Source organism: Mirounga leonina, unplaced genomic scaffold (assembly GCF_011800145.1).
Source record: "Mirounga leonina isolate KUSES-001 unplaced genomic scaffold, KU_Mleo_1.0 Mir_114, whole genome shotgun sequence".
Lineage (NCBI taxonomy): Eukaryota > Metazoa > Chordata > Mammalia > Carnivora > Phocidae > Mirounga > Mirounga leonina.
The window spans coordinates 2637524-2656564 of NW_023270265.1; the positions used below are offsets into that span (position 1 = coordinate 2637524).

The following is a 19041-nucleotide window of genomic DNA, read 5'->3' on the forward strand; positions in this document are numbered from 1 at the left end:
ATAGCAGCTTACTTTTTGCCAAGTACTGGATTAGCTGCTAGAATAAGGAAGATAAATGCTAAGGTGTTTGCCTTTGAGAAAAATATTAATAACAAAGTATATCTGTCATTTACTAGAACTTTTATTAAGTGTTAGGTACTTCCTGGATTTATTCTTATAAAAGTCCTTCAGTATACATACTATTAGTCATTGTACAGGTGAGCAAACTGAATCATAAGAGAATCCTGAGCAATCACACAGCTAGTGATTCTATAAACAAGTGATAAGTGTTATGATAATTACTTGAAAAAGGATCTCTGAGAGCATAGAGGAGAGATATCTAGTTTAGGATTGGAAGATTAACAATTAAAGTAGGCTTCACCGAGAAGATGATGCCTTAAGTGGAGTCTTTCAAGACAAATATACTAGTTATAAAAAATGATACACATAGGGTGCCGGGGTAGCTCATTCGGTTAAGTGGCTGACTCTTTTTATTTTTTAAAGATTTGTTATTTATTTGACAGAGAGAGACACAGCGAGAGAGGGAACACAAGCAGGGGCAGTGGGAGAGGGAGAAGCAGACTCCCCGCTGAGCAGGGAGCCCAATGTGGGACTCGATCCCAGGACTCTGGGACCATGACCTGAGCTGAAGGCAGACTCTTAACAACTAAGCCACCCAGGTGCCCAAATGGCTGACTCTTGATTTGAGCTCAGGTCATGATCTCAGGGTCCTGGGATGGAGCCCTGCTTCGGGCTCCGCGCTCAGTGGGGAGTCTGCTTGAGGATTCTCTCTCTCCCTTCCCTTCTACTCCTACCCCAACTCTACCCCAACTTGTGTGTGCAATCACTCTCTCACTCTCTTGCTCTCAAATAAATAAATAAATAAAATCTTAAAAAAACAATACACAGGAAGGTACGTGTGTGGCATGGTTGTACTTGTGAACAGTCTTTGCAAAAGACATGCAGAGACATGAGAAAACATTTTATGGGAAGACCTCAATATGACTGAACCATAGTGCCTGAGTTGGGGAACTGAGAGTGGGTTCAGCAGATATAAAGGCATTAAACCAGGTTGTATTACATATATGCGCTGATAAGAAGTTTAGATTTATTTTAGTAGGTGATGGGATGATTTTAAATAGGAGAGCTAATTGATTAAGCATTCTGAAGAGTGGACTAGAGCAAATTAGTTTGTTGGAGTAGCCTAAATAAGAAATAAGGAGGTCCTGAAATATGTCAGTGAGATGGAAGGGGAAGAAAGGTAGAACTTGAAGGCTCTTTGAGAGGTGGAATCAACAGACCTAGCGGTGTAAAAAGTGAGTGAGAGGAATGATTTCTCAGGTTATCTTGGAAGAGTAGTTGTACCAATCCAAGATATAGATAGGTAGATAGATATAGATAGAGGTGTGTGTTTGTATTTATTTTCATCTATTTAATTTGAAGTATGTTTTTTAAACACCTCGGCCAACTGTGAGCTTGGAGACCTTCTCATTTATCAAGCCTTACCTGAATGCCCGATAGCTCCATTACATTCTGGTTCCTGGCAGAGGGGGCACAGTGGAAGTTCTAGAACTTGCCCAGCTAGTAGAATCTCTTGAGTTTAAATAGCTTCTGAACTTTCAGTTTTCACATTCTCCAGCACTGAAAACAAATTTTGGCTAGGGGTCATGTAAATCAGTATTGTGGTTTAGAAAACAAGTGACCATAGTAAACAGAAGTAAACTTTAGAAACTTGACTGTAGAATTCTTCACCTAATGATCTTACTGTTTTTTGCCTATTTATCAACTATTACAGTATTACAATATTATAGTGAGGTTAAGCTATACTAGAGGTATCTCTTTATATACCTGTGGAATGGAACCTTGATAACTATTTAATACAGTAGAAAATGGGATGGAAACTGGGTAATATCATCACCTCACTTTTCTTTCTTAATATCCATGGAAGTTATTTTGCCTTATTTAAGAGATTATTTATATGAAAAGTAAGTAATGTTTTATAAGCTTGTATTGCAACTGAATGGGGGAGGATGGGTACTTTGAAGATTATGTCAGTAGCTAGGAAATGAAAATATCAGAATGAATTAAACCATGAGGTTGTGATGTAGAGCCTGGATTAAGCTTTATTGTAACTCAGATATCACAAACACACACATACAAATACAACACATACCTATACTATATAAATTCTACATTCACTGAAGTCTTTTTTATGGCTTCTTTCATGAACTACATACTATTTTTGTTATGACACTTTGCTTTACACATAGTAGGTATTTGATATATATTCGTTGAATTGAACTGAATACATATTTCACCTCTCAAAACTGTGTGAAGATGAAGCCTCAAGGAAATATGTCCTTTGAAGTGTGATGAAGGTTAAAATTACTTAAAATTTATCCTTATTTTAAAAATAACATGATTCTTTCTGATTGGTTAGAATTTGGAAAATACATAAAAATAGAGTGAAAAATATAAAGATCATCAGTAATTCCACTGAGAATAAAGTAAGATTACCATTTTGTATTCGCTTTTAAGTAATTTTTCTGGTAAAAACAGTACATTTTTTGAAGAGGTGAGTACTTCAGAAAAGTTTGCTCAGTTTACTTTCTTAAATTGGTGCTTTTCAAAAAATTTGAAGCAATCTCCTCTAATGAATCCTCTTTTGATGATTTTTAAAGGACCTCCACCCCCCAAAATAGAGGGAAGAAAGTTCTCCTTTATGGAAAAAGGAGGGATGAAATATATGATGTCATAGTATACCTGAAAATTGATGTATTTCTGTAGATACTTGGGTACATGTGACAAGAAAACTAACTAGTACTAGCTTTAGCTAAAAAAGGAATTTAGTAACTCAAGTCACTAAAATGCACACACACAGAAGTATGGGTACAGTTGGGCCTTAGGGATGACTAAATCTAAGGACTCAAAAGCTGTTAGAATTTTTTTTCTTCTGTTCTTCCCTTTATCTGTCTCTGAAAAATTGTCTTGTTTGTTAAACTGCCTTTTTTTTTTTTTAAAGATTTTATTTATTTATTTGACAGAGAGAGAGATAGCAAGAGCAGGAACACAGCAGGGGGAGTGGGAGAGGGAGAAGCAGGCTTCCCACAGAGCAGGGAGCCCGATGCGGGGCTTGATCCCAGGACCCTGGGATCATGACCTGAGCCGAAGGCAGACGCTTAACGACTGAGCCACCCAGGCGCCCCTAACTGCCTTTTTTTACTTCATCCTTTTTTTTTTTTTTTTTTACTTTGACTTACTGTGTTTTCTTGGTTTTGTGCTAGTTTTTCTTCTTTTTTGAAAAATTATTAGTACTGTTGATTAGTAATTTCATATATTGTTTTTACATTTATATTTATATGCAAGATAAATATCCAGCAAAAAATAGTTTGGTTTAATATTTTTATAAGATTTGCAATGTATTTCACTATTCTTCCTCAGAAGAGTAATCTCAGATGAAACATCTCTGATAGGATTGTCATTTGTTTAATGGCTAAAAAAGCCTATCAATTTACACTAGGTACCAGGAGATAAATTTTAGTATTTGTGACCAGTATTCATATTCTTAGGCATTAATGCTTTTATGAAAGAGATGTGTTTTACCTACAGAAGGAGAAAAATTAGTTTCATTTTTTTTGTGATTTACAAAGTTTTCCTCATTTTTGCTCAATGCTTACTTTTTTAAAAACTATACATTGTTTCAGGCTTTTCTTGTTGATCACCTAATGTGCTAAATGTGTTTTGTTAAGGTGACCCTTTAAGATTGCTCTTACAGACTAAAGAGAGAGACACTGCATTTTCTAATGTTGTAGAAGAGGTTATATTTAGCTGTTGGTATTTCGAGTTGGAACACTTCATTCTACTGTGACTTTTGTTAATGAGTCATCAGGAGAAAATGGGCTGCCTCTTGCTTTTAGGAAGAGTCTGTAGCAAATAATAATAATAAGTTAAACACTGTAGGAGATTTTCTGCCAAATAACAAACTTAAAATGGAAACTGTTTCATAATACATTTTATTGCCCATATGTAAAATATATGCTAAAGGATATAGAAGCATTTGGCTCATTATTATCTTCAGCTGATAAAAACAAAAAAATAATAATCCTGATGTCACATATAATAAAAAGAAAGCATTTTCTACCAAAGCATTGTTTAGATTGTTATGACTTATAGGCAAATGGGAAGCTAACATAAACTCAATGAAATTCTCTTATATACAGGGTATATAGCAGTAGTCAGATCTTTTTTTAAAAGTTTTATGTATGTATGTATGTATGTAAAAATTTAATTCTAGTATAGTTAGCATACAGTGTTTTATTAGTTTCAGGTGTACAATATAGTGATTCAACAATTCCATAATAGTGCTCATCATTTTCATACATGTACTCTTTTTTTTTTTTTTAAAGATTTTATTTATTTATTTGACAGAGAGAGACACAGCGAGAGAGGGAACACAAGCAGGGGAGTGGGAGAGGGAAAAGCAGGCTTCCCGCAGAGCAGGGAGCCTGATGCGGGGCTTGATGTGGGGCTCGATGTGGGGCTTGATCCCAGGACCCTGAGATCATGACCTGAGCTGAAGGCAGACTCTTAACAACTGAGCCACCCAGGCGCCCCTCAAAAATATACTCTTAATCCCCTTCATCTATTTCACTCATGTGTCCACTCATTTCCCCTCTGGTAACCATCAGTTTGTTCTCTATATTTAAAGAGTCTGTTTTTTTGGTTTGTCTCTTTTTTTTGCCTGTTTAGTTTCTTAAATTCCACATGTGAAATCATACAGTGTTTGTGTTTCTCTGACTGACTTATTTCACTTAGCATTATACCTTCAGGATACTTCCATGTTGTTGCAAACGGCAAGATTTCATTCTTTTTTATGGCGGACTAATATTCCATTGTGTATATATACCACATCTTCTTTATCCATTCATCTGTCAGTGGACACTTGGGTTGCTTCCATAAGGTGGCTATTGTAGATAATGCTGCAATAAACATAGGGGTGCATATATCTTTACAATTAGTGTTTTCATATACTTTGGATAAATACCCAGTAGTGGAATTACTGGACTATATGATAATTCTATTTTTAATTTTTTGAGGAACCTAGCAGTGGTCAAATCTTAATGATAATTTTTAGTAACTGGGGCAAGTTTTATGATTACTGAAATACTAATTTTTTTAAAAAAGTATTTTTATTTTACATTGCTTAACTTTTTCCCATTTTTAAATTTTGGTAAAATACACATAACATAAAATTTACCATCTTAATCATTTATAAGTGTAGGTTTAGTGGTATTAAATACCTTCCTACTGGTGTGCAGCCATTACCACCATCCATTTTGTAACTCTTTCTCTTATAAAGCTGTATTGCTGTACCCATTAAGCAATTATTCCTCTTCTCTGTCCTCTAGCCCCTGGCAACCACCGTTCTACTTGCTGTTTCTATGATTCTGACTACTCTGAGTACCTCATATAAATGGAATTATATAGTATTTGTCTTTTTCTGTGGCTGGCTGATTTTACTTAGTATAATATTCTCCAAGTTTATCCATGTTGTAGCCTATGTCAACATTCCCTTCCTTTTTAAGGCTGAATAATACTGCATTCTACATATATACCATATTTTGCTTATCTGTCTTATCAATCAGTGGACACTTGAGTGGCTTTGATGTTTTTGCTTTTGCGAATAATACTGCTTTGAATGTGGATGTACAAATATCTCTCTGACACCCTGCTTTTAATTTTTTGTGTGTATATATACCCAGAAGTGAAATTGTTGAATCATATGGTAATTCCATTTTTAATTTTTGAGGGAACCACTGTACTGTTTTTCATAGTGGCTATACCATTTTACATTCCCACCAACTGTGCACAAGGGTTCTAATTTCTTCATATCCTTGCCAACACTGGTTGTTTTCCAGTTTTTTGATAGTAGGCTTCCTAATGGGTGTGGGGTAGTATCTTGTAATTTTGATTTGCATTTTCCTAATGATTAGTGATGTTGGAATTTTCTTGTGCTTATTGGCCATCTGTATATGTTCTTTGGAGGAATGTTTATTCAAGTCCTTTGCCCATTTTTGAATCAGGCTGTTTGTTTTGTTGTTGAGTTTTAGGAGTTCTCTATATATTCTGGATATTATTTTCTTATCATATATATGATTCATAAATATTTTTTCCCATTCTGTGGTTGTCTTTGTACTCTGTTGGTACTGTCTTTCATGCACAAAGGTTTTTAACTTTCATGAAGTCTAATTTATTTATTTATTTATTTATTTTTTAAAGATTTTATTTATTTATTTGACAGAGAGAGACACAGCGAGAGAGGGAACACAAACAGGGGGAGTGGGAGAGGGAGAAGCAGGCTTCCCGTGGAGCAGGGAGCCCGATGCAGGGCTCAATCCCAGGACCCTGGGATCATGGCCTGAGCCGAAGGCAGACACTTAATGACTGAGCCACCCAGGCGCCCCTCTAATTTATCTATTTTTGTTATTGCCTATGCTTTTGGTGTCATATCCAAAAAATCATTGCCAAATCCAATGTCATAAAGCTTTTGCCTTATGTTTTTTCTTTCTTGCTTTCTTTTGTTTGTTTAAAGATTTTATTTATTTATTTTGAGAGAGAGCGCGCAGAGGGGGAGGGGCAGAGGAAGAGGTAGAGAGGGAATCTCAAGCAGATTCCCTGCTGAGTGCAGAGCTCCACATGGGGCTCGATCTCACAACCCTGAGATCATGACCTGAGCCAAAATCAAGAGTCAGATGCTTCACTGACTGAGCCAGCCAGGCGCCCCATTTTTTTTAAAGCTTTATTTCTTTATTTTAGAGAGAGAGAGATCATGAGCAGGAGGGGCAGAGGGAGAGGGTGAGAGAATCTGAAGCCGACTCCATGCTGAGTGCAGAGCCTGACCCAGGACTTGATCTCATAAGCCTGAGATCACAACCAGAACTGAACCAATTGGTGGCTCAACTGACTCCACCACTCAGGTGCCCCGCCTTATGTTTTTTTCTAAGAGTTTCGTAGTTGTAGCTCTTAAAATTTATACCTTTAATCTATTTTGGATTAATTTTTTCTGTATGTTGGTTTTTTTGCATGTAAATATCCACTTTTCCCAGCACCATTTGTTGAAAAGACTTTTGTTTTTCCATTGAATGGTCTTTGCATCCTTGTCAAAATCAATTAACCATATGTGTGTTTATTCCTGGATTCTCTATACTATTCCATTGGCGTATATGTCTGTGTTTTTGCCAGTACACACTGTTTTGATTACTGCAGCTTCATAGTGAGTTTTAAAATCAGGAAGTTTGAGTCCTCTAGCTTTGTTGTTCATTTTCAAGATTGTTTTGTCTCTTTGGGAGTCCCTTGAGATTCCATATGAATTTTAAGGTGGATTTTTTTCTTTTTCTGCAGAAAAAGTCATTGGGATTTTGATAATGTGCTAAATTTGTATAGTTTTTTGTTACCTCATATTTAATTTAGTATTACAACTTTACAAAATTAGAAATTCTTTGAAAGTAGGTACTTGGCAAGGGATTTGGGAGATACCATTTCTAATATTGGCTACCTTTATACATGTCACAATGATTGCCTACTTCATTTTTCTCATCTGCACCATATTTTTTTTCCTTATGACTTTTCTTGCAGAAATGAAAGGAGGTAGCATGGAATAATAAAGTATATCATAATGAAAAATATGAAGATCTTATAGTTCAGATTTTTGATGCAAATTATCTTTTTTGAGGTGAACTTTGCCAGTTCTTTCTTGGTCACAAAAGCACTAAATCAGTACCACCACGAACTATGGGATTTTTTTTCCTTTTTTCCTTTTTCTCAGATTTATTTATTTAATGTGGATCTCTCTTCACTTTCCGTCTATCTATCTAGAACTATTGTGAGCTTACGGTTGGTTTGCCGTACAAAGTATGCTAGTTCTTTACCTGTTTTTTTAATTTACAAAGATCATGTGTAATATACTGGAGGGGAATTTTGACCTTTTGGTTCTGCCTTAGGAAAGCCTGCATTTTGGTTCTTTTTGCACATGACATCAACATCAGGCTATATAGGCCAGTTTCTGCCATGGGGGGATAGTTCCTGTTATGAAGTCTATTCTTTTTGTGGGTCTCAAGGAATCATTTCTTTGTAGTGAAGTAGAGTGTTCGCTATGGCATAATTCTTTGTGTCCTTAATCATAGCAATTTTGGAATATTGGAGAATCATCAGTCATGTTTGAGAGATTGATTGGCTGATTTGTTCTTTCAGCGTTTATTTAATGAATGTGCTTGTATTTTTTATACTCAAAACTCAACAAATCCAAACTCAACTCCCTATCTCCCCTGCCCCCTCCCCAAAACTGTTCTACCTGCAGGCTTCTCTGTTTCACTTGATGGTAACTTTATCCTTGTTGTTTAGGCTATAAACCTTAAAAGTATTCTTGATTCTTCTCTTTTTCTTATAGCACATATCCAGGTCTTCACACGTTCTCCTGGACCACCTTTGAAATATATCGCTTCTTACCATCTACCCTGCTGTAACCGTCTGTTTCGTGCTTTGTGCCACTGTCATCCTTTACCTGAATTATTATAATGGCCTCTTACCTAGTCTCTCTCCATCCACCCTTGCTGCTTTCCTTATATTCTCAGCCCAGTAGACGAGTTGACTTTTTAATAACATAAGTCAGATCATGATACTCAGATAAAAATAGATATAGAAATGGTAAAGAAAGGAACTATTATTTGCAGGTGAAATCACTATATTTTTGTAAAACAAAAAATAACAAGTGAAAAATAATTAGAAGCCAACATTGGCTTGGTCGGTGATTACAGAATTAACATACAAAAATATGTTTTTAATACTTTTCTTAATACAAAGAGTCACAAATGATAAATTAAGAGCAATATAAACTGAGTACAGTCAGATATCAACAGACTAGTACAAGTTGGGTTTATTCCAAAATGAAAGGATAGTTCAGAATTAGGGGATCTATTAATATGATTTACCATGCTTCTCCAACTGCTTCCCAGAGGGTTTCTGTTGTTTGCTTAACAACACCAGACCAGCTAAACCAATGAACTCTGCTATCTGGTGGCTGAGCCACACTTTCTCAAATCAGGTCTGATCCTTTATAAATTTTTCCTTCCTTGGGTACTCTTCAGTCAGCCCTGGAGTACCATATGGAGCTTTCTTTTTTATCATAGTTATTAATTCTTTATGTTAAAATTTCCCAGTTTAACTTATTGTGTGGTTTTAATCTTTTGATTGGACTCAGACCAACGTACCATTTGATTTTTGGAGAAATTTTATATGATTATTTTCATAGATGCTAAAAATGCATTTGCAAAACTCAACATTCATTCTTCTTTTATTAACTTTTTATGAATTGAAGTATAACACACATAGAAAAGTATACAAATCATAAGTGTACAGCTGAAAGAATTACCTCAAAGTAAACATACTTGTTTAACCACCAACCAGTTCTAGAAATAGAACTTGGCCAGGAGCCCAGAAGCACCCTTGGCCCCCCTCCTTTTTTCCCCAAAGGTACCCACTATCCTGACTTATAACACCAGAGATTAGCTTTGCTATTTTGAACTTTAAATAAATGGAATCATATAGTGTGTATTTTTTGTTTCTGGCTTCTCTGGCTCATCTCTGTTTGTGTGATTTATCCACATCATTGTATGTAGTAGTGCTTTGTTCATTTTCTTTTCTCTATCCAATTCCACTGTACAAATCCATCTCAGTTTAATTTTATATTCTATCATTGATGTGTATTTGGGTTGTGTCAGGTTTGGCTTTGTTACAAATAATGGTAGTAATGAACATTCTTGTATGTGTCTTTTGGTGTTCATGTGCACACAATTTCTGTTGGAATTATAATTAGGAATGGAAATACTGGGTCACTGGGTGTCCTTGTCTTAAACTTTACTAGGTACTATCAAAAGAGATTTCCGAAGTTTTATATTCCCATCAGCAGGGCTGAGGGTTCCAGTTGTTCCACTGGTATTTTCAGTCTTTAAAATTTTTGATTTAGCCATACTGGTGAGTGGGTGACTAGTGGTATCTCATTATAGTTTTAATTATATTTCCTTGACCATGACCACTAATAAAGTTAAGCATATTCTTATTTGTATATTGACCATTTTGATATACTTTCTTTGTGAATTGCAAGTTCCTTTTTCCAGTTTTCTATTGATAATCTTTGAACAGTTCACAGGCATTCTCTGTATATTCAGGTTATGACTTATTTGGTAAATGCCTTCTTTGACTTGGTTCTTTTCACTCTCATCATGATATTTCATGAATAGACTTCTTCATTTTAATGTGGATACCCTTTATGGTGTTCCCATCCTTTTTTACTCTCTGGACTATTGTGCCTATGGTTTGTCTGTGCTTTAAATATTTGGAAGAATTCACTCATAATTCTATCTAGACCTGGAGTTTTCTTTCTTGGGAATATTCCATTTAAAAAGCTAAGGAACTTTTAGATTTTTCCACTTATTCTTATGTCAGCTTTGGTAAGATTTGTAAGTATTTGTACATTTTGTCTAATATGTACATAGACATATATTCATAATACCTTTCTGTGATCTTTTAATATTTGAATGGTCAATGGAGAAGAATACCCTTTTGCATTTCTGCTAATGGTTATTTGTTCCTTCTTTGTGAGGGGGGCGCTTATCAATTTTATTAGCCTTTTCAAAGAACCAACTTTGGCATTGTTGTTTCCCTGTAGAGCAGCCTTGTTTCTACTATTTCTACATATTCAGCTCCTTGTTAATTTCTTCTTTCTACAATCTTTGGGTTTATTTTGCAGTTCCTTTTATTTTTACTTTCCTGCAGTGGATGATTGCCCATATTAAAAATATTTTTGGGGACACCTGGGTGGCTCAGTTAGTTAAGCGTCTGCCTTTGGCTCAGGTCATGATCCCAAGGCCCTGGGATCGAGTCCTGCATCAGGCTCCTTGCTCAGTGGGGAGGCTGCTTCTCCCTCTGCCTGCCGCTCCCCCTGCTTGTGCTCTCTCTACCTCTGACAAATAAGTAAATAAAATCTTTAAAAAATATTGTTTTTATACATGGCAAAAAGTTTGCATAAAGTCAGAAGACATTTTACCAACTGTTAAAAATAATTCCCAAGTACATCAGAGTCCAAGATCTTTATATGTAAAGAGCTTCTAGAAATCAATAAGAACAACAATTATATATTATTAATGAACAATGTCTGCAAAGTGATGATGGATAGAAAAGTTAATATGAATGGTAGGTAAACATATGAAAGGATGTTGATCCTTGGTCATAGGAGGAATTCAAAACCTGTTATGATAATTCTTATATTGGCAAGGATTCTAGGGAATAGGCATAATGTGGTGGGAGTATAAATTATCCAACCTTTTGAAGGAATAGTTCCTATTATTTATCAAAATCTTAAGTCTTAAATGCCCTTTGATCTATAAACTATATATATGTGTCAGGATTTTGTTTTTATATTACCTGTAAAGGCAAACAAAATTAGACAAAACCTAAATGTTTATTCTAGAGATTAAGTTGTAGCTATACAGTGGAAAACTATGAACCCACTAAAATGAGGTAGACTCTAGGTGCTGGTTGTATGGAACAAGTTACAGGAAAGACTGGTTGCTGAAATAAAACATTTATCAAGAGAGTTTGTAGGTAAAGTGTTTGTGTTTTATGGGTACATAGTGTATTTCTAAAGTGCCTGTGTATTTTGTGGGTAAATGCTTAGTGTTTGTTTTGTTATCTTTATGGAATTGAATTGACTGCATAATACATTGAATGTTGTATAATCAATATTTTGTGAATGTAAAATAGAATTTGTTGATACTCATTTGTTTTATAGTTTCATAACCTGTTCACATATTATCTTTGATGATCCTTTTCATTTCCCTCTGTCGTAAATAGGTATAACCAATCATTATTTTATTTACCTATTGTGGAAGAGTGAACTGAGCCCAAGAGAATAAGTGACTTATTTAAAGCAGGGGTTGGCAAACCACAGCCTGTGGGCCAAATCTGTCCCACCACTTGTTTTTGTGTGGTCTGTAAGCTAAGAATATATATATATATATATATATATATATATATATATGGTATTTTTATATATACCATATATGGTATATATATGGTATTTTTTATATTTTTATATATCTTTTTATTTTTATTTATTTATTTATTTATTTATTTATTTATTTATTTATTTATTTTAAAGATTTTATTTATTTATTTGACAGAGAGAGAGATAGCGAGAGCAGTAACACAAGCAGGGGGAATGGGAGAGGGAGAAGCAGGCTTCTTGCCGAGCAGGGAGCCCGATGTGGGACTCGATCCCAGGACCCTGGGATCATGACCTGGGCTGAAGGCAGACGCTTAACGACTGAGCCACCCAGGCGCCCTATTTTTATATATCTTTTTAAAGATTTATTTATTTTAGAATAGAGAGAGAGCGTCCCCGTGTATAACTGGGGGGAGGGGGCAAAGGGAGAGGGAGAGAATCCTTGAGCAGACTCCCTGCTGAGTGTGGAGCCCCATGTGGGGCTTGATCCCAGGATCCTGAGATTATGACCTGAGCTGAAATTAAGAGTCAGGCACTCAACCAACTGAGCCACCCAAGTGCCCTGGGTTTTATATTTTTAAATGATTAGTAAAAAGAAGAAGAATATTTTATGATGTGAAAGTTATTGAAATTCAAATTTCACTGTCCATAATTAAAGTTTATTAGAAGGTACTCATGCTCATTTATTTATGTATTGTCTGTGGCTGCTTTCCCATTACTATGGCAGAGTTGAGTAGCCCAGAAGATTTGATGTGACGTTCTCATTGCTTCACACTGCTGCTTGGCATACTACACATCCCAGTGAAACAGTTATTCAGTGGTGTTTTAAGTGTCGCATGTGTTACCATGCCGTTAACACTTTATTTTTTATTTCTAGTACATGCCCATCATGTGAAAACAAGAAAAGGAGAGAAAAGGGGACTTTGAATCTCCTGGTTTTTAAGGGATAGTGGACTATGGATTATTTTATTAAATTAGATGGTAAAATGCTAGGTTTATTAAGCTCTATTAAAAGACTACCATATAGATTGCCATTACCAGGCTAAGCACTTACAGTATTCCAAACTCACAGGAAAACAATTCGTATGACAATTAGAAAATTTAAAGTATAATAGCTTATCACAACAGAATTTTTTCACATATACACACAAAAAATCAAAATGAGGCTACACCCAAAGTAAGGTTTGGGAGTGTCTAATTTCTTAGGCAAGCAATGAGAGCCATTTAGCAGTGGTGACTTAACTAAACTGTGTTTTATTTAGTAGGCAAAGAAATATGTTTAGAGAAAATAAATTTAAGACTGTCTTTGGTTTTTTGGTGGCAATAGTTGCTTTAACAATTGAGGACATTGGTAGCAACATCAACAGTCAGTTAAAGAAGAAGATAATGATTTTAAGTGGTTTTCCTTAGCTTTTGGCGCATCAGTAGATATTTACTGACAGTGTTCAGTTGTCTTTTATTCAAAGAGGTGATAGTTTCAAGTGATTGGAGAATTAATTAGCCTGCATGAAAAGTCTCGATCAAGCAGCGGGAGACAAGACTATTTTCAAAGAAGTTAAGAAAACACAATTTTAGTATATAGTCTGAGGTGTAATCTCAAGAGATGTTGTAGCTGATGGTGGTAAAAATACGTGTGGAACAGAAAAAAGTTAATTGGGCACATTTACAAAGTTTGGGAAAATGTAAGGTTTTAAAGCCTATGGTTATTCATCTTGTTACTATAATTACAAAATTGTGGAAAATATTTGGATCTGTCATTTATTTATTTATTTATTTATTTATTTATTTATTTATTATTATTTTTTAAAGATTTTATTTATTCATTCAATAGAGAGCACAAGTAGGCAGAGCGGCAGGCAGAGGGAGAGGGAGAAGCAGGCTCTGTGTTGAGCAGGGAGCAGGACGTGGGGCTCGATCCCAGGACCCCGGGATCACGACCTGAGCCGAAGGCAGATGTTTAACCGACTGAGCCACCCAGGCACCCCTGGATCTGTCATTTAAATTGAACTAGTAATATAAGCAGTGAGCTTCATTTGATCTCATGAAGAGATAGTTCCATAAGTTTTTGTCAGAAATTTGAGCTATTTGACTTGCCCTACCATATGATTGCTGCAATTATTTTGAGTTCACGTCAAGAATCAAAGTTTTTGAGATGAGAAGCTCTGTTAAGTGATTTTGTAGTACATGATATGGCTTTGGAAATTACCTTTTGCGTCAGTCTTTATATTGTTTCTTAATGGTACTGATACTGTTTCTAATTGTGAGGCCTATAGCACTTAAACATTTGAAACTTATACCATAGTGGTCATTTGACAGCAACTACTATAGTTTGAATCATGAATAATGTCAAGTTACTTTATATATGTCTCATTGTGTCAGAAGTTAAAACAAGAAGTAGTATCTCCATTCTCACACTATTTATAGCAGATACAATTTTGAGGCTGAAACAATAGTTCCAGGAGTATTTTTCAGAACTTGATGGTAGTGCAAAGAATGCTTCCTTATTTTAAATCCTCTAACAATGCAGTTGAGGAGCCTCTATCTAATTTTGAGTTGGAAGTGATTAATCTACAAGGTAGTGACATGCTGAAAGGCAAATATCAAGAGACTCCCATAATAGAATTTTATAAATGCCTTCTATGTGATGAATATACTCAATTAAAATCATATGCTTGTGGATTGATATCAGTATTTGGCAGTATCTATTTGTGTGAAAAGACATTTTCAAAGTTGAAATATGTAAAATCTCATAATAGATCAATGTTAACAGATGAACATTTGCAGTCATTTTTGATGATAGGGAAGAGTAACGTTGAACACCAATTAAATGAAATGTTATTCTCCCCAAAAGAATTACATTCTTATTAGTAGACCTGAATTACAAAACAGACTAGCAAGCAAAAAATAAAACACTATTCAATTATATTTTTAATTTTATCAGCAAAAATTTTTTTGGAAATTTGTTTTCTCTCTTGTTTTCCAACCACCTAAAAGATATCCTTGAGTTTTCTCTTTACCCACAAAAGCCTAAATTATTTACTACCTGGCCTTTTATAGAGAAAACTTTCTGACCTCCCCTTCCCTCCAGAAAGAATAATTCTTTGTATAATTAAAGATCAGTTATGTGTTGGGTTAATTGTCCTTTATCTCATTTTAGAGTTATTGCATTTCAAAAGTACTAAAAATGTTCAGATTTGGTGAAGTTTATTATCAACATAATGTAATTTAAATCTTTGTAATGTGGGAAACAGACTTACCTATAAATTGTATATCAGTATATCCTGTAGGGCGCTCTTCTGTAGTAGCTAAATAACTTGGAAATTCAGGGCTTTGCCTATTTTATCTTGTCTTGTTTGCTTTTGCTTCCAAATTGGCTGATGATAGTTGGTTCAAAGTTTTTACTTTCGGAATTTGGTATGTACTGAAAAGAATATATTTCACATTGTATTGAGTCCAGTATTGGCGGCTGTTTTAAAAATAGCATGAATACGCTCTTCAATTAATAAGCTTTATGGGCAGTTTTTTATAAACTCTGTAAAAAAAAAAATATGAGTTTTAGGGGCGCCTGGCTGGCTCAGTCAGTAAAGCATATGACTCTTGATCTCAGGGGTCATGAGTTCAAGCCCCATGTTGGGCGTAGAGCTTACTTTAAGAAAATATATATGAAAAGAAAAAAGAAAATATATATGAGTTTTAGGATCTTATGTATCATGCCTTGATACATTCTATATTGTGTATTTTGGCAAATAATTTTTTTTATGAAACAGACTTTTGCATTAATATTATCTTAACTTGATGTAAAAGATGTATCTTCAGTTTTTTAAAATATAAATTATCCCATTTATTTCTTAAAATAGCTTCGGAGAGTTTATTATTATCATATGAGAATTTACAGCTGGGGAAACATCTTTTACAAAAGAATATTTGTAATCTGAACCCATCACCCAATACGCTTCAATAGCAATTACAAAGGATTATTGACACTTTCTGGTTGCTAATGTCCTAAAATCATTATATTCTCATGATTATTTAATAATTAAGTTCTTTTTATTTTATAATTGAGCCCTAATGTTTATTTTAATAAGTTTCCTTTTATGGAACATTTTTGTCTCTTGGCACTTTGCTTTCGAATTATAGTTCCTTTTTTTTTTTTTTTAAGTCTGTTTATATTCAAAGGGATTAAAAACACACTTCTACTTTTATAGCAGATTTATCATCTACCCTTCAGGCTGTTCTTTAACTTGGATCTCTTAAGAATGAATATCTTAAGATATCCCCCAGATGTTTTAAACTTCAGCAAACTTGTGGTTTTCTTTATTGGAATCTCTGTTTGTAGTATTCGGAAGATGAAAGAAAACATCTCCTTAGTATCTAAACACTTTTCATATTGGTTTTAATATCTTTTGCTGCAAAGGCATGCATAAGATAAAACTTCTATAGTGATAAATTTTCAAAATCCTTGCTTTTAAGAAGTAATACCAAACGTGAATTCCATTAACAGTAATGTAAAAAACAATATTGTGTGACGCTATGTGCTTTTGAATCAACATTGTTATGGGGTTAGTATTGGTTTTGTATAACTGTAACATTGGTTATGCAATAGATTTTATTTTTCCTTATTTAATAAAGTAGGGATTGAGAATATTTTGCATCAGATGTTTTCCAGGAATTTTGGAAGTTTGAATTTAAAATTGTAAAGATGTCCGTCATTTAGTTTTTTTAGATGATAGCCAAATTGAACATTCTTTGCAAAATCAACAAGTTGTTCCTCCACAATTAGACAAATAGTTGGTAACATTTATTAAGTGTTCACTATATTCAAGGCATTGCATACCACAACTGAGTGGTATTGCTTTGTATTAACTGAAAGAAAGATAAGAAGTTATTAAATAAAATGAAAGAGTGAAATAGTACACTGCACACACACACTTTTTCTCATCTTGAGCCTGTTGTAGGAGGAGGAGCTCAGAGCACCGTAATCTAATCTCAGTTCAGAAATAATTTTTTCTCACTAGATAACATAATGTCTAATTATTAACCTAAAATTTGTGTCTTATTGTTTAAATTTTTCACTAATAACAATGTTCTCCGTTCTTGTTTTTTTTTAATTTTTATTGTTATGTTAATCCCCATACATTCTTGTTTTTTAGGTTCTTTTGCTTTTTTTTTTTTATCTAGTATCCTATAGGTATCTTAGACAGAGGCAAAATTCAAATCAGTGTCAAATTCTTCTAAAAAATATTTAAGAAAAACTTACTTTTGTTAAAATGTGTACAGATTGGTAGTCTACACTTTCTTAAAAATCCAATCACAGATCTGTACCTCTGAAGCAAATAATACATTATATGTTAAAAAAAAAAAAAGAAGAAGAAGATAGCAGGAGGGGAAGAATGAAGGGGGGAAAATCGGAGGGGGAGACGAACCATGAGAAACGATGGACTCTGAAAAACAAACTGAGGGTTCTAGAGGGGAGGGGGGGTGGGAGGATGGGTTAGCCTGGTGATGGGTATTAAAGAGGGCACGTTCTGCATGGAGCACTGGGTGTTATACGCAAACAATGGATCGTGGAACACTACATCAAAAACTAATGATGTAATGTATGGTGATTAACATAACATAATAAAAAAAAAAATCCAATAGCAGCAGCCAGGAGCAAGAAGACTGTCCTTTAATTCTTCCATAATTCCTCTGTCCATCCATTCATTTATCAATTTTTTTTCAGCATGTATATACCCAGTATCTGTTAAGCACTGTACTTAAGTATCGTAGAATGCAAAAACAGATATGGTCTTTAATACCATGTTTTACAAGTGATGAAACCTAATCTCAGGGAATTTAAGTTACTTGTGCTATGTCAGATAATTAGATGAACATGAAATTAAAGCCAGGTCTGTCTGACAACAGAGCTTTGCTTTAAACCATTAAGGAATGCTTCCTACCCTAATGACTTGCAATATGAAATCCTATTTTGATCACATTGATAACAAATTTGCCTTTAATGTCCTTTAGTAAGGAATTTGGCTGTGCTGGATATTCCTTCCTGCCTTTTTGATATCTCACTCTCTCCAGGCTCTTTTTTTGGGGGATGGGGGAGTAGGTGGGTGTTTCCCTTCCTCTCTGTTGGTCCTTTTCCTCTTAAATATTGATATTCCACCCAGTTCCATTCTTTGGGTTCTTCTCATATGTCTGGGCATAGATTTCTGTGAGTTTATACTATCTGGGGTTTCTGAACTTCTTGAGCCTGTAGGAGTGTGTCTTTAATCAAATTTGGAAAGTTTTAAGCTATTATTTTTTTCAAAATTTTCTTCTGCACTGTATTTTTTTCTCTTCTTCTGGCACTCTAATGACATAAATGTTAGATGTTTTAGTATTAACTCATAGGTGTCTGAGTCTTCATTTTTTAAAAATAATTTTTCTCTCTGTTGTTCAGACTGGAACATTTTTGTTGATCTGTCTTCAAGTATATGGAGTCTCAATTCTGTCTTCTCCATTTTGCAATTGAGCCCAGCTAATGAGCTTTAAAATTTCAATTACTGAAATTTTTCCTTGGTTTTCTTTATATCTTCTATATCTTTGTTTAATATTTTGTTTTTTTCCAGATGTGTCAAGAACCCTAGTACTTTGTGGTTCCCTGGAGTTCTTGCCTTTGATCCTCTAGCCAGAGAATTGGGGCTTTATTTTCCCAGTTGTGCTGCATCTTTCCATGACTGATATCATGTCTGGGGCTAAGTAGCAGGAAGATTCAGGGAGAACAATTTAAACTTAAACTTATTCATGAATTCTTTTTTTTTTAAGTTTTTAAGATTTTATTTATTTATTTGACAGAGAGAGCGAGAGAGGGAACACAAGCAGGGGGAAGTGGGAGAGGGAGAAGCAGGCTTCCTGCAGAGCAGGGAGCCTGATGCGGGGCTTGATCCCAGGACTCTGGGATCATGACCTGAGCCAAAGGCAGATGCTTAACGACTGAGCCACCCAGGCGCTCCCCCCTTTTTTAAAGTTTTTAT

The 19041-nt window shown here is 34.7% G+C and overlaps 1 protein-coding gene across 4 annotated transcripts in view; it reads left to right on the top strand.

Annotated features, from left to right (window-relative positions):
• The window catches only part of ADK (adenosine kinase), a 510536-nt gene that overhangs the window by 126600 nt on the left and 364895 nt on the right, over positions 1–19041 (top strand). The window lies entirely within an intron of this gene.